This window comes from Chrysochloris asiatica, unplaced genomic scaffold (assembly GCF_000296735.1).
Source record: "Chrysochloris asiatica unplaced genomic scaffold, ChrAsi1.0 scaffold00380, whole genome shotgun sequence".
Classification (NCBI taxonomy): domain Eukaryota; kingdom Metazoa; phylum Chordata; class Mammalia; order Afrosoricida; family Chrysochloridae; genus Chrysochloris; species Chrysochloris asiatica.
In genome coordinates, this window is record NW_006408898.1 from 1,005,829 (window position 1) to 1,017,246 (window position 11,418).

Sequence of the window (11,418 nt, forward strand, 5' to 3'; positions counted from 1 at the left end):
TGCAAGGTCGGCGGTTTAAGCTCACCAGCTGCTCCTCGGAAACCCTATACAGGGTTACTATGGGTTGGAATTGACTTAACGGCACTTAACAACAACCCAAAATGGGAGGGGCTATAAAGGCACAAAGTGACTGGCTTACAAGTCTTCAAGAGGGAATTTAATTTCAGAGTGTGGGGGGGAAGGCAGAGTCGCCCACTGAATACTTTTCATCTTGTCTAGACAGGTCTGGTGAAAGGAGATGGGGATAAAAGTCTTATGATTCAATAGTGAGTAATCGTTATCATGACTGATTGCGACCATCACAATTGTAAAGGTAGAAGTTTTGTAACAAAAAGAGGGGAGTAGTTAATCTTATGGTCCAGGAACAGAGGACCCTAGGAGCATCAAGGGAAAAGAGCATAAGCAGAATGTGGGACCCGATCCAGAGAAGCAGTGACACCAGAGATGGAGACAGAGATGAGGGAATGGAGAGAGAGAGCAGCTGAGGATTCCAGACTCATGGAAAGAGAAAGGCTGTGTGCTGTCAGTCAGGTGCTAGTGGCCAGGAATCAGGCTTGCAGAATGTGTCCTTTGGTTGTTCAAATGATTATATATTACTGAGCGTTTTTGTGTACATCCCCCCCAAATAAACAGAGAGAATAGAAGCAAGTACTGTTGAATGATTATGCATAGAGTGGATGGTTATCATTGCAACGAAAAGATTAGTGTAAAACTGATGCTCCCCCATGTAAACTATCACGAAATTCACAATAAAAACTTAAAAAACCAAAAAACAAAACAAAGAACATAGAGGCAAATCGTGATATGCACACATAGGAAAATCATCAAAAACAGCTGTAATTCCCATATTCCTTTAGAGAATAAATACACAACTTTAGTAACATATTTGATTTGAGAAAGGTTTATATAAATATAACTTGTAACTTAAAAAAAGAAAAATAAAGAAATAAAATAACACCTCTATAAACCACTCAAAGAGAGCTAATTCAACTGTAAGTTTAAATAGGTTGGGTACAAAACATTTTTTTTCTAAAGATATAAAGGGTCACAAAAGCAGACATTAATCAATCATGAAATGTAATTTTCCCACCCTGAAAGACAGCAGCGTTAGATTGCTGTTCTCTTTGCCTCCTGCTAGCTTCCCAGGAAGGATGAAGAGGCAGCTGCAGTAGTGGTTTTCCATTGTCAAATCTTCTTTATTTACTTTTATTAAATCAATTTTTATCTGACATTCACTTTGCTGAGAGTCTGAGGCTTTGTTTTTGGCAGCCTGTTCTCTGGACTTTCTGAAGCTTTTAGATCCAGATAATGAATAGGAAAACACTGATTCTAACTTCTTGGATTCTGTATTTGGCTTGTTTTTGTCATCTTTTATGTCTCAGTGGGTTTTTGAGTATTTCTTTGTCAGGGAACAGGATTTTGCTTTTTTTGGGTTCCTCAGAGGAAGAATGGCAGCAACTTTCCTTCTGTCATGTCCGTGTGACTTTCCCAATGAAGAAGTCATCATCACTATCATTATCCTCAGACATGAAAGACTGTTTATAAAACCTTTCTACTGCTATCATCAAAATATTCCTTCTCTTCCTCAAGCATTTTCCCCCCATCACTATTATCACAAAATAAGCTGTTGGACCCTTTCCTTTTTTTTGGTTTGACTTAATGTTTTCATAGTTGGATCAGCAGGTGTCTTCTGGAATGGAGGTGAAACTACAGAATTGTTTTTAGAAGGCTTCATGGAGAATTTGGAATGTTCACTGCTTTGGGTCCATGCTGCACTTTGCCCAATTTTTCTTTTGAGTTATATACTGGATTATTTGCCAATATTTTTACTTCTTTCTCTTTCTGCCTACTGATGATAGTTTCTTTATGCTGCAACTTCCTTTCATCATCATTTGAATGCAAAGTGTCCTTGGAATGATTTTCTTCTGAAGCATTTGATGATTTAACTTCATCACCATTTTGTCTTGCATCTTTAAATGCTTTAACAGAAGGTTTTAGCTTATCTATTGTTTCCTGAAAATCATCGGACAATCTCTTTGATATCTGAAGCAAGTAAAGTTTTGCTAAAGGTAATACAGAACCAGCTACAATCATACATTGACAGAGAACTTCCAGAGGTTCAGGCTGGATTCAGAAGAGGCCGGGGAACAAGAGATATCATTGCTGATGTCCAATGGATGTTGGATGAAAGCAGAGAATATCCAAAAGATGTTTACCTGTGCTTTATTGACTACGCAGAGGCTTTTGATTGTGTGGATCATGACAAGCTATTGACAACATTGCAAAGTGTGAGTATTCCAGAACACTTAATTGTACTCATGAGGAATCTGTACCTGGACCAAGAAGCAGTTGTTTGAAGAGAGTATGGGAACACTGAATGTTTTAAAATTAAGAAAGATGTGTGACAAGCTTGTATTCTTTCACCATACTTATTCAACCTGTATGCTGAGCAAATAATCTGAGAAGCTGGGTTCTATGAAGAAAAACGTGGCATCAGGATTAGAGGAAGACTCATTAACAACCTGCGATATGCAGATGATACAACCTTGCTTGCTGAAAGTGAAGAGGACTTAAAACATTTATGGATGAAAATCAAAGAGCACAGCCTTTGATATGGATTGCATCTCAATGTCAAGAAAACAAAAATACTCACCACTGGACCAATAAACAATATTCTTATGAATGGAGAAAAAATTGAAGTTGTCAAGGACTTCATTCTTCTTGGATTAACTATCAACACTCACGGAAGCAGCAGTCAAGAGATCAGACGATGTATTGCACTAGGCAAATCTGCTGCACAAGAACTTTTTTTAAAGTGTTGAATATCAAAAATGTCAGCTTGAGGACTAAGATTATTTTCAATAATCTCATATGGATGCAAAGGCTGGACAGTGAATAAGGAAGACCACAGAAGAATTGATGCTTTTGAGTTATGGTGTTGGAGAAGAATATTGAAAGTGCCAAAAGAACCAATAGATCCGTTTTGGAAGAAGTACAACCAGAGTGCTGCTTGGAGGCCAAGATGGCCAAACTTGGTCTCTCATACTTTGGACATATTGTCAGGAGGGACCAGTCACTGGAGAAGGATATCATGTTTGGTAAGGTGGAGGATCAGAGAAAGAGAGGAAGACCCCCAACGAGAAGGACTGGCCAAGTGGCAGCATCGATGGACTCAAGGATGGCAACAGTAGTGAGGTTGGCCCAGGATCGGGCAGTGTTTTATTCTGCTGTGCATACGGTTGCTATGGGTCACTACTGACTCCATGGCACCTAACAACAACAACAAACTCATCAGTCAGTCTGTTGTGCAGTGTGACTTGAATGTTGCTGTGATGCTGGAAGCTATGCCATCAGTATGTTAAATACCTGTAGGGTCACCCATGGTGTTGGTTTCACCAGAGCTTTCAGACTAAGACAAACTAGGAAAAAGGAGAGGCAGACCACTTCTGAATGGTTAGTCACTGAAAACCTTATGTATAGCAGTGGAACATTACCATATATAGTGCTAGAGGATGAAAGCTTTATAAATAGAAGCAGAGCATTGTCAGGTTTAGTGACAGAAGATGAGGCCTTCAGATTGAAAGGCATTCAATCTGTGATTGGGGAAGAGCTATGTCCTTAAAGTAGAGTTAACTATAATGACATGAATGGAGCAAAGCTTTCAGGACCTTCATTTGCTGATGGCGTACGACTCAAGATGAGAACAACTATAAACATCCTTTGATAGTAAGAATATGGAATGCACGAAGCATAAATCTACAAAAATGGAAAGTTGTAAAATGAAATGGTACATAACGATCAATACCTTAGGTATTGTTATGTGCCATGGAAGACTCATAGTGACCCTGTACAGGATTTCCAAGGATGTAAATCTTTACGGGAGCAGAAAGCCTCATCTTTCACCTGTGGAACAGCTGGTAGTTTCAAACTGCTAACCTTAAGCTTTGCAGCCCAATTCGTAACCACTTATCAAAATGGACTTATAGTGACCATTTTGAATCCAAAAATTATATTTCCAAACCAGGAAAACTAATTCAATGAGGTGTTTGGTTGTACAGAAGCATCCTCTCTTTCTTTTCTTTTTGTTGTTGAAAAAATGTATATCATTCTACTTTTTTACAGGTGACAATTCAGTGACCTCAATCACATTAATCTGCTGTGTAATGATTACCCTTAATCAATGCTGATTTTTCATCACCATAAGCAGAACCTCAGTGCTTCATAAGCAATAACTCCCTTTTCCGCCTCCGTCCCATCCCTAGTAACCAACATTGGTTTCTATGCACTAGGCTATTCTTATCTTTTTATATAAGTGAGGTCATAGAATATTTGCCCTTTTGTGACTGACTTCTTTCACTCAGCATAATGTCTTCAAGGTTCATCCATGTTATAGTATGTTTCAGGACTTCATTTCTCTTTCTGTCTGTACATGTGCTACATTTTGTCTGTCCATTGGATGCACTGGTGAATGTTTAGCTTGTTTTCACCTTTTTGCTATTATGAATAGTGTTGCAATTAATACTGGTGTACATATTTCTACTGTGTCACACTTTCAAAGTCCTAGGATATATATCCAGGAGTGGAACTGCTTGGCTGTATTTTTAGCTTTTTTGAGGAATCACCACACTTGTTTACACAATGGCTATGCCATTTACATTTCCATCAGCCGTGGATAAGTGTTCCGATTTCCCACAGTCCTTGCCAAACTCTGCTATTTTTCTTTGAAATCTTAACATTCCTTTTGCATTTTTGGTAGGTGTTGTTTTGACACATACTGACAGAGTAGAACATGATCTTTTATGGGGGCAGATCATTGGGAGAGTTGGAACCACCAACCTTTCAGTTAGTAACCATATTCTTAACCCATATACCACCAGAACTCCTTAGCTGTTCTACCACCCTCACTGCCATCGAGTAGAGTCCAAGTCCTAACAACACTTCTTAGGGCTTCCAAGACTGTACATCTTTATGAGGTCAGATAACCTCATCTTTCTCCCACATCTTGACTGGTGGATTTGAACCTAACAACCTTGTGGCTAGCAGTCCAATGCCTACCACCAAAGCTCCTTTTGGCTATCATTTTTGTTGTTAAGTGCTGCCAAGTTGGTTCTGACTCATAGAGACCCTCATAGAGGGTTTTCAAGGAGTGGCTGGTGAGTTTGAACCTTCAACCTTGCAATTCAAACCCACCTTGTGGTCAAGTGCTTATCCTACAGTGCTACACAAGGACACCTTTAGCCATCCTAGTGGGAGTGAAATGGTACCTGATCATGGTTTTGGTTTTCTTCTCTCTGATAGCTAAAGGCATTCAGCATCTTTTCATGTTTGCTGGCCATTTGACTATCCTCTTTCGTGAAAGGTCTATTCCTTTGAACGTTAAAAAAAAACAATTAGGTTGTCTTTTTGTTGTTTAGTTGTAGACATTTTCAAATCTTATTTTTATGACTGTCTTAATTAACTTTTAGCTTCTTTCTCGGACTCCAATCCGTTTCTTATTCTTGTGAACACCAGACCTGCAATAGCTTCATGCATAAATTATGATGTTTGCTTGTTAGCAATTCTGTCTGTGACGTCAATATCAGAGTCAGCTAACAGTTGCTGAGGGATACCACAGTCTTGAATTGTGGTGTGGATGTAAATAGAGTCCTGGTTGCTGGTAAACAAACTAGATTTAGAGTGAATCCAATTGTCTGTTTTTTGCTTGCTGAGTGGAATGTGTCCTGCCATCAAGGTAAGGAAAAATGTTCATTTCCCCTTGTTGATTCTCTGTGTGGCTACGCTCTCTGAACTGTCCATCCAAGATGGAACAGACGTTTTACAAGTTTTTCTCTGAATAAGATGGTATTGTCTTATCTCTAAATGTGTTTAGGAGGAGGAATAAGTTACATTTCCCTTTTCTTTATGTGGTCAACTTTTTATTATCTGGAATAATTTATTTTTAAATACATTTTGATGTGTTAAAAAAGAAATCACACTAAAAAATCATGTGAGCTAACCATTTTAAAATGAAAATATCATAAGACCTATTAAAGTGAAAACAGAGGGAAAAGTACTAAATACAGCAACCACCTTAAAAAAAAAAAAAAAAAAAAAATTAAAAAAAAAAAAAAAAAAGAAGGTGTTCCAGGAAAAAGACAACTATAAATACAATATATATACATACAGGCTCATCATACTATATCCATATGTTGTTGTTGTTAAGTGCCTTTGAGTCAGTTCCAACTCATAGCGACCCTGTTCAGGGTTTCCAAGGAGCAGGTGGTGAGCTTGAAAATGCCAACCTCGTAGTTCAAAGCAACCTTGTAGTCCAACACATTAACCCACAGTACCACACCAGGAATCTGTCTCCATGTGTGTGTATATATATATATAGAGAGAGAGAGAGAGAGCTCTGGTAGCATAGTGGTTACAAGTTGGGCTGCCAACCTCAAGGTTAGCAGTTCGACACTACTAGGGGCTCTGTAGGAGAAAGATGAGGCTATCTGCTCCCATAAAGATTTACAGTCTCGGAAACCCTGTGCAGGGTCACTATGAGTTGGAACTGACTCTATGGTACTTAACAACAAATGTATACATGTTGTTAAGTATATATATATTTGTTGTTAAATACCACAGAGTCGGTTCCAAAGCTCTGGTAGCGTAGTGGTTACGAATCAGGCTGCGAACCACAAGGTCAGCGGTTCGAAACTACCAGCTGCTCCACAGGAGAAAGATGAGGCTTACTGCTCCCGTAAAGATTTACAGCCTCGGAAATCCTGTTCAGGGTCGCTATAGGTCGGAACGGACTCAATGGCACTTAACAACAATATATATAGTATGCGTCTGTATATAGAACTATATATAATTTGTAAAAATTATATGTATAATTCAGAAGATGTGCAAGGACTGTGAGGCTCCTCCCACAATTCCCATGAGCACTTATACCACTACTTGCAGAAGGTCAGGTCCCAGAAGGGGTGGGGTGACTAGGTGTGCCAATCAGGGCTCTCAAGTACAACCAAATAGTTTGATTTTTTTTTTTTTTTTAAAGTGTGTATTGGAGGAAAACTTTCTGACTGAATCCAAGAGTTTAAAAACTGTCCTTAGAACTTGGTCTTTCTCCATTCCTTGGCTACGTGTCCTTCACCATTGACTCTATTTACAAGCATTGACTCTATTTACAAGCAGACTCCTTTAATTGGGGCAAAATGACATCAGCAGCTCAAGACACTTAGCCTGGCCTCTCAACAAGTTTTGGGGGCCAGCCCTGATGGGACAGGCTGATCCAAGGGAAGGGTCTTAGCTCAGTGGTTAATGTGCCAGACTGTGAGTTAATGCGCCACCTGCAAAACCGTTTGAACTGCAAGGTTGGCGGTTCAAGCTTACCAGCTGTTCCTCAGAAACACTATACAGGGTTGCTATGGGTCAGAATTGACTCAACGGCACTTAACAACGATAACAAATGACTAAGGATTGTGAACATTTCTTCCTATGTTTTTTGGTTGCCTGAATGTCTTCCTTGGTGAAGTATCTGTTCATGTCCTGTGTCCATTTTTAAATTGGGTTATTTGTCTTTTTCTTGTAGAGGTGTTGTAGTTTCTTATAAATTTTAGACATTAGTCTCTTGTCTGATATGTTGTTGCAAAAATTTTTTCCCCATTCTGGGGGCTCCCTTTTTACTATCTTGGTGAAATTTTTTGATGCATACAAGTTTCTAATTTTCAGAATGTCCCAATCATCTTTTTTGCCTTCTATCGTTTGTATGCTTTTTGCCATGTTTAGTCTATGTATGATGTGTATTATAACCCATAAATTTGTCCCTATTTTTTCATTGATGATTTTTATAGTTCTGGGATTTACATTTTAAATCCATGTTGGGCTAGTTTTTATACATGATATGAGATATGGGTCTTGTTTCATTCTTTTGCAAATTGATTTCCAGTTTTGCCAGCACCATTTGTTGACAAGACTGTCTCTTCCTCATTTAAAGCATTTTGGTCTTTATCAAAGATCAGTTGACTGCATGTGGATGGATTTACTTCTGAGTTTTCAATTCTGTTCCATTAATCTATATATTTTTCATTGTACCAATACCAGGTTGTTTTGACCACTGTGGCCATGTAGTAAGTTTTGAAATCAGGGAGTGAGATGCCTCCAGCTTTGTTCTTTGTAAGTAGTGCTTTGCTTATTCAAGGTCTCTTTCTTTTTCATATAAAGTGCACGATGATTTTTTCTATCTCTTCAAAGAATGTTGTTGGAATCTGGATTGGGATTGGGTTTATCTGTAGATTGCTTTGGGTTGTATTGACATTTTTACAATGCTGCATGTTTCTATCCATGAGCATGGGGTATTCTTCCATTTTTGTAAAACTCTTTCGTTTTCTTGTAGTAGTGTTTTGTAGTTTTCTTTGTATAGGTCTTTTTTCTCCAGTTAGATTTATTCCAAAATATTTCATCCTTTGGGTAGCTATTGTAAATGGTATTGTTTTTATAATTTCCTCTTCAGAGCTGTCTTTATTAGTACAGAGGAATCTAACATTTTTGTATACTGATATTGTACCCTGCCACTTTGCTGACTCTTCCAATGAGTTTCAGTAATTTTTTGCTAAGTCTTTGGGATTTTCTATGTATAGGATCGTATCATCTGCAAATAGAGAGTTTACATCTTCTTTGCCAATTCGGATACCTCTAATCTCCCATTCTTGCCTTATAGCTCTAAGACTTCCAACACAATATTGAATCGGAGTGGTGATAAAGATACCCTTTTTTGGATCCTGTTCTCAAAGGGAATGCTTTCAGTTTCTCTCTGTTGAGAGTGATGTTGGCTATTGGCTTTGTATACATGTTCTTAATTATGTTGAGGAATTTTCCTTCAACTCCTACTATGTTGAGTGTTTTTTGTTTTTGTTTTTATCAGGAATGGGTGCTGGATTTAGTCAAATACCTTTTTAGAATATCATTTGATATGATCATGTGGTTCTTTTCCTTTTTTAAAAAAATTTTATGGTGGATTATACTGATTGTTTTTCTAATATTGAACCATCCTTGCCTTCCTGGTATGAATCCTGCTTGATCATGATGTATTATATTTTGATGTGTTGTTGAATTCTGTTGGCTAGGATTTTGTTGAGAATTTTTACATCTATGTTTATGAGGGCTACTGGTCTATAATTTGCTTTTTTATAGATGTATTTGTCTAGTTTTAGTATGAGGACTATGCTTGCTTTGTAAAATGTATTAGGAAGTTTTCTATTCTTTTTTATATTCTGGAATAGTTTGAGTAGAATTGGTGTCAGCTCTTCTCTGAATGATTCATAAAATTTACCAGTAAAGCCATCTGGGCCTCGACATTTTTTTGGTTGGGAGTTTTTTGATGACCTGATTAATTTTTTCTTTTGTTATAAGTCTGTTACAAGTTTTCTACTTCACTCTGTGTAAGTTTCAACAGGTCATGTTTTCCTAAAAAAATATATCCATTTCCTCTAGATTTTCAAATTTGTTGGAGTACAATTCTTCATAGTATTCTATTATTATCACTTTTATTTCCATTGACCTGTAGATAATTAGTGCTTCAAAGAGTAGTACTTTTACATGACAATCACCATGGGTTACAACCATGTCCTAACTTATGTTCACAGACCAGAAGAAATGGAGTCCTTCCTCATGAATGACATTGGCTCCATGATCCATAACAAAGCCATTGAGAGAATCATCTCACCAATGACTGTTCAACTTTGCCACCTGGTCATCTCAATGGAGAATAAAGAAGCAGATAATGGTGTGTTTGCTTCTTTGGAGAAGATGGCAGAGGAATTGGCTAAAGCTACTGAAGAGTTTGTGCAAGTTGCCAAAAGGTAATAATTTCAAACAATTCAAGCCTTTATTTCAAAGGATTTGCAGAAGAAAAGTGTAATGAGAGCTTTATTATGATATCCTTCAATGATTTTGGAGTTAAGTCAGATGTAAAATTACAAACTGATAAAAAATAAAACAAACCTATTTAATAGGCTGTTATATTTAATGCTGTTGTTGTTAAGTGTAACTGAATCAGTTTAGACTCGTAACTATCCTGTATAGGGTTTCCAAGGAGTAGCTGGTAGATTTGAACTGCTGACCTTGTAGTTAGCAGTCAGTGTTGATCCTACAATGCCACACCAGGATTCCGTTACATTTAATAGTTGAGGTATATTTCAGAATGCAAATACTTCAGAATTAGTTAACTTAATGTTCCTTTTAGAAGCAATTCTCTATCCCAATAAATGGTATCTAGGTTCGTCTCTCATGCTTTGGGCATGTTGTCAGGAGGGACCAATCCCTAGAAATAGATATCATATTTAGTCAAGTGGAGGGTCAGAGAAAAAGAGGAAGACCCCCCACCCCAATGAAATGGATTGGCACAGTGGCAGCAGCAATGAGCTCAAATGTAGCAATGATTGTGAGGCTGGCACAGCACTAGGCAGTGCTTTGTTCTGTTGTGCGTAGTGTCACTATGAGTCACTACCGATTCAATGTCACCTAACAACAACAAGGTTCATTCTTATTTTATTTTACAAATTAATTTTTTTTCTTACAGAGATCAGAATTTTCAAGGTTAAATATAATTTTCATGCCTTACACTCCCTGTGTTGGGTCCGATTCTTCATTAGTAAACCTGTATACAAAATGTGTCTGTATTAAGTTCCAACTCCAAAGTTAATTTTAAAGGAGCAAGTAACAACAACAAAATGAACTCTATAAATGAAAGTTGGGTGTTGTTGTTAAGTGCCATTGAGTCAGTTCCTACTCATAACAGCCCTGCATAGTGTTTCCAAGGAGCGACTGGTGTGTTTGAACTACTGACTTAAGGTTGGCAGTCCAGTGCTTATCTTACAGCACCACAAATAAAATTTTACATATAGGCTAAAATCATAAATATAGGCTCCAGAGCTGGACTGCCTGTGCTTGAATTCCACCCACAGCCCTTCCTAGTTCTCTGGCCATGTGAAAGTTCCGAAACCTGTCTATGTCTTGTCTGTGAAGTTGGAGGTAAAAACCATTCCTGCTACACAGAAGAGTTGTAAGGACCAAGTGATATAATCCACATCATCACTGAGCACAGTGCCTGGCCCATGGCAACCAATGAAAGGCTGCCTCAGGTATAGCTTTGATATGGGAAGAAGTCTTATAAATAGTATCCTCTTCATCCAACAAATATTTATTGACCACCTATTAAGGTGCTAGAGTCCTGGTGTGGCGCTGTGGGCTAATGTGTCAGACTGCAAAGTCATTTGAACTGCAAGGTTGGTGGTTCAAGCTTACCAGCTGCTCCTTGGAAACCCTATACAGCGTTGCTAAGCATTGGAACCAACTCTACGGCACTTAACAACAACCACAACCATTGTTTTGTCCCAATACATTGGCAAAGATTAAAAAAGAACGACAATGCTCAGTATTTGCAGG

The 11,418-nt window shown here is 38.0% G+C and overlaps 1 pseudogene; it reads right to left on the reverse strand.

Moving 5' to 3' along the window:
* Positions 1–1,064: 1,064 nt before the first annotated feature.
* Positions 1,065–5,336, reverse strand: LOC102823947 (annotated as a pseudogene).
* Between the last annotated feature and the right edge of the window lie 6,082 nt (positions 5,337–11,418).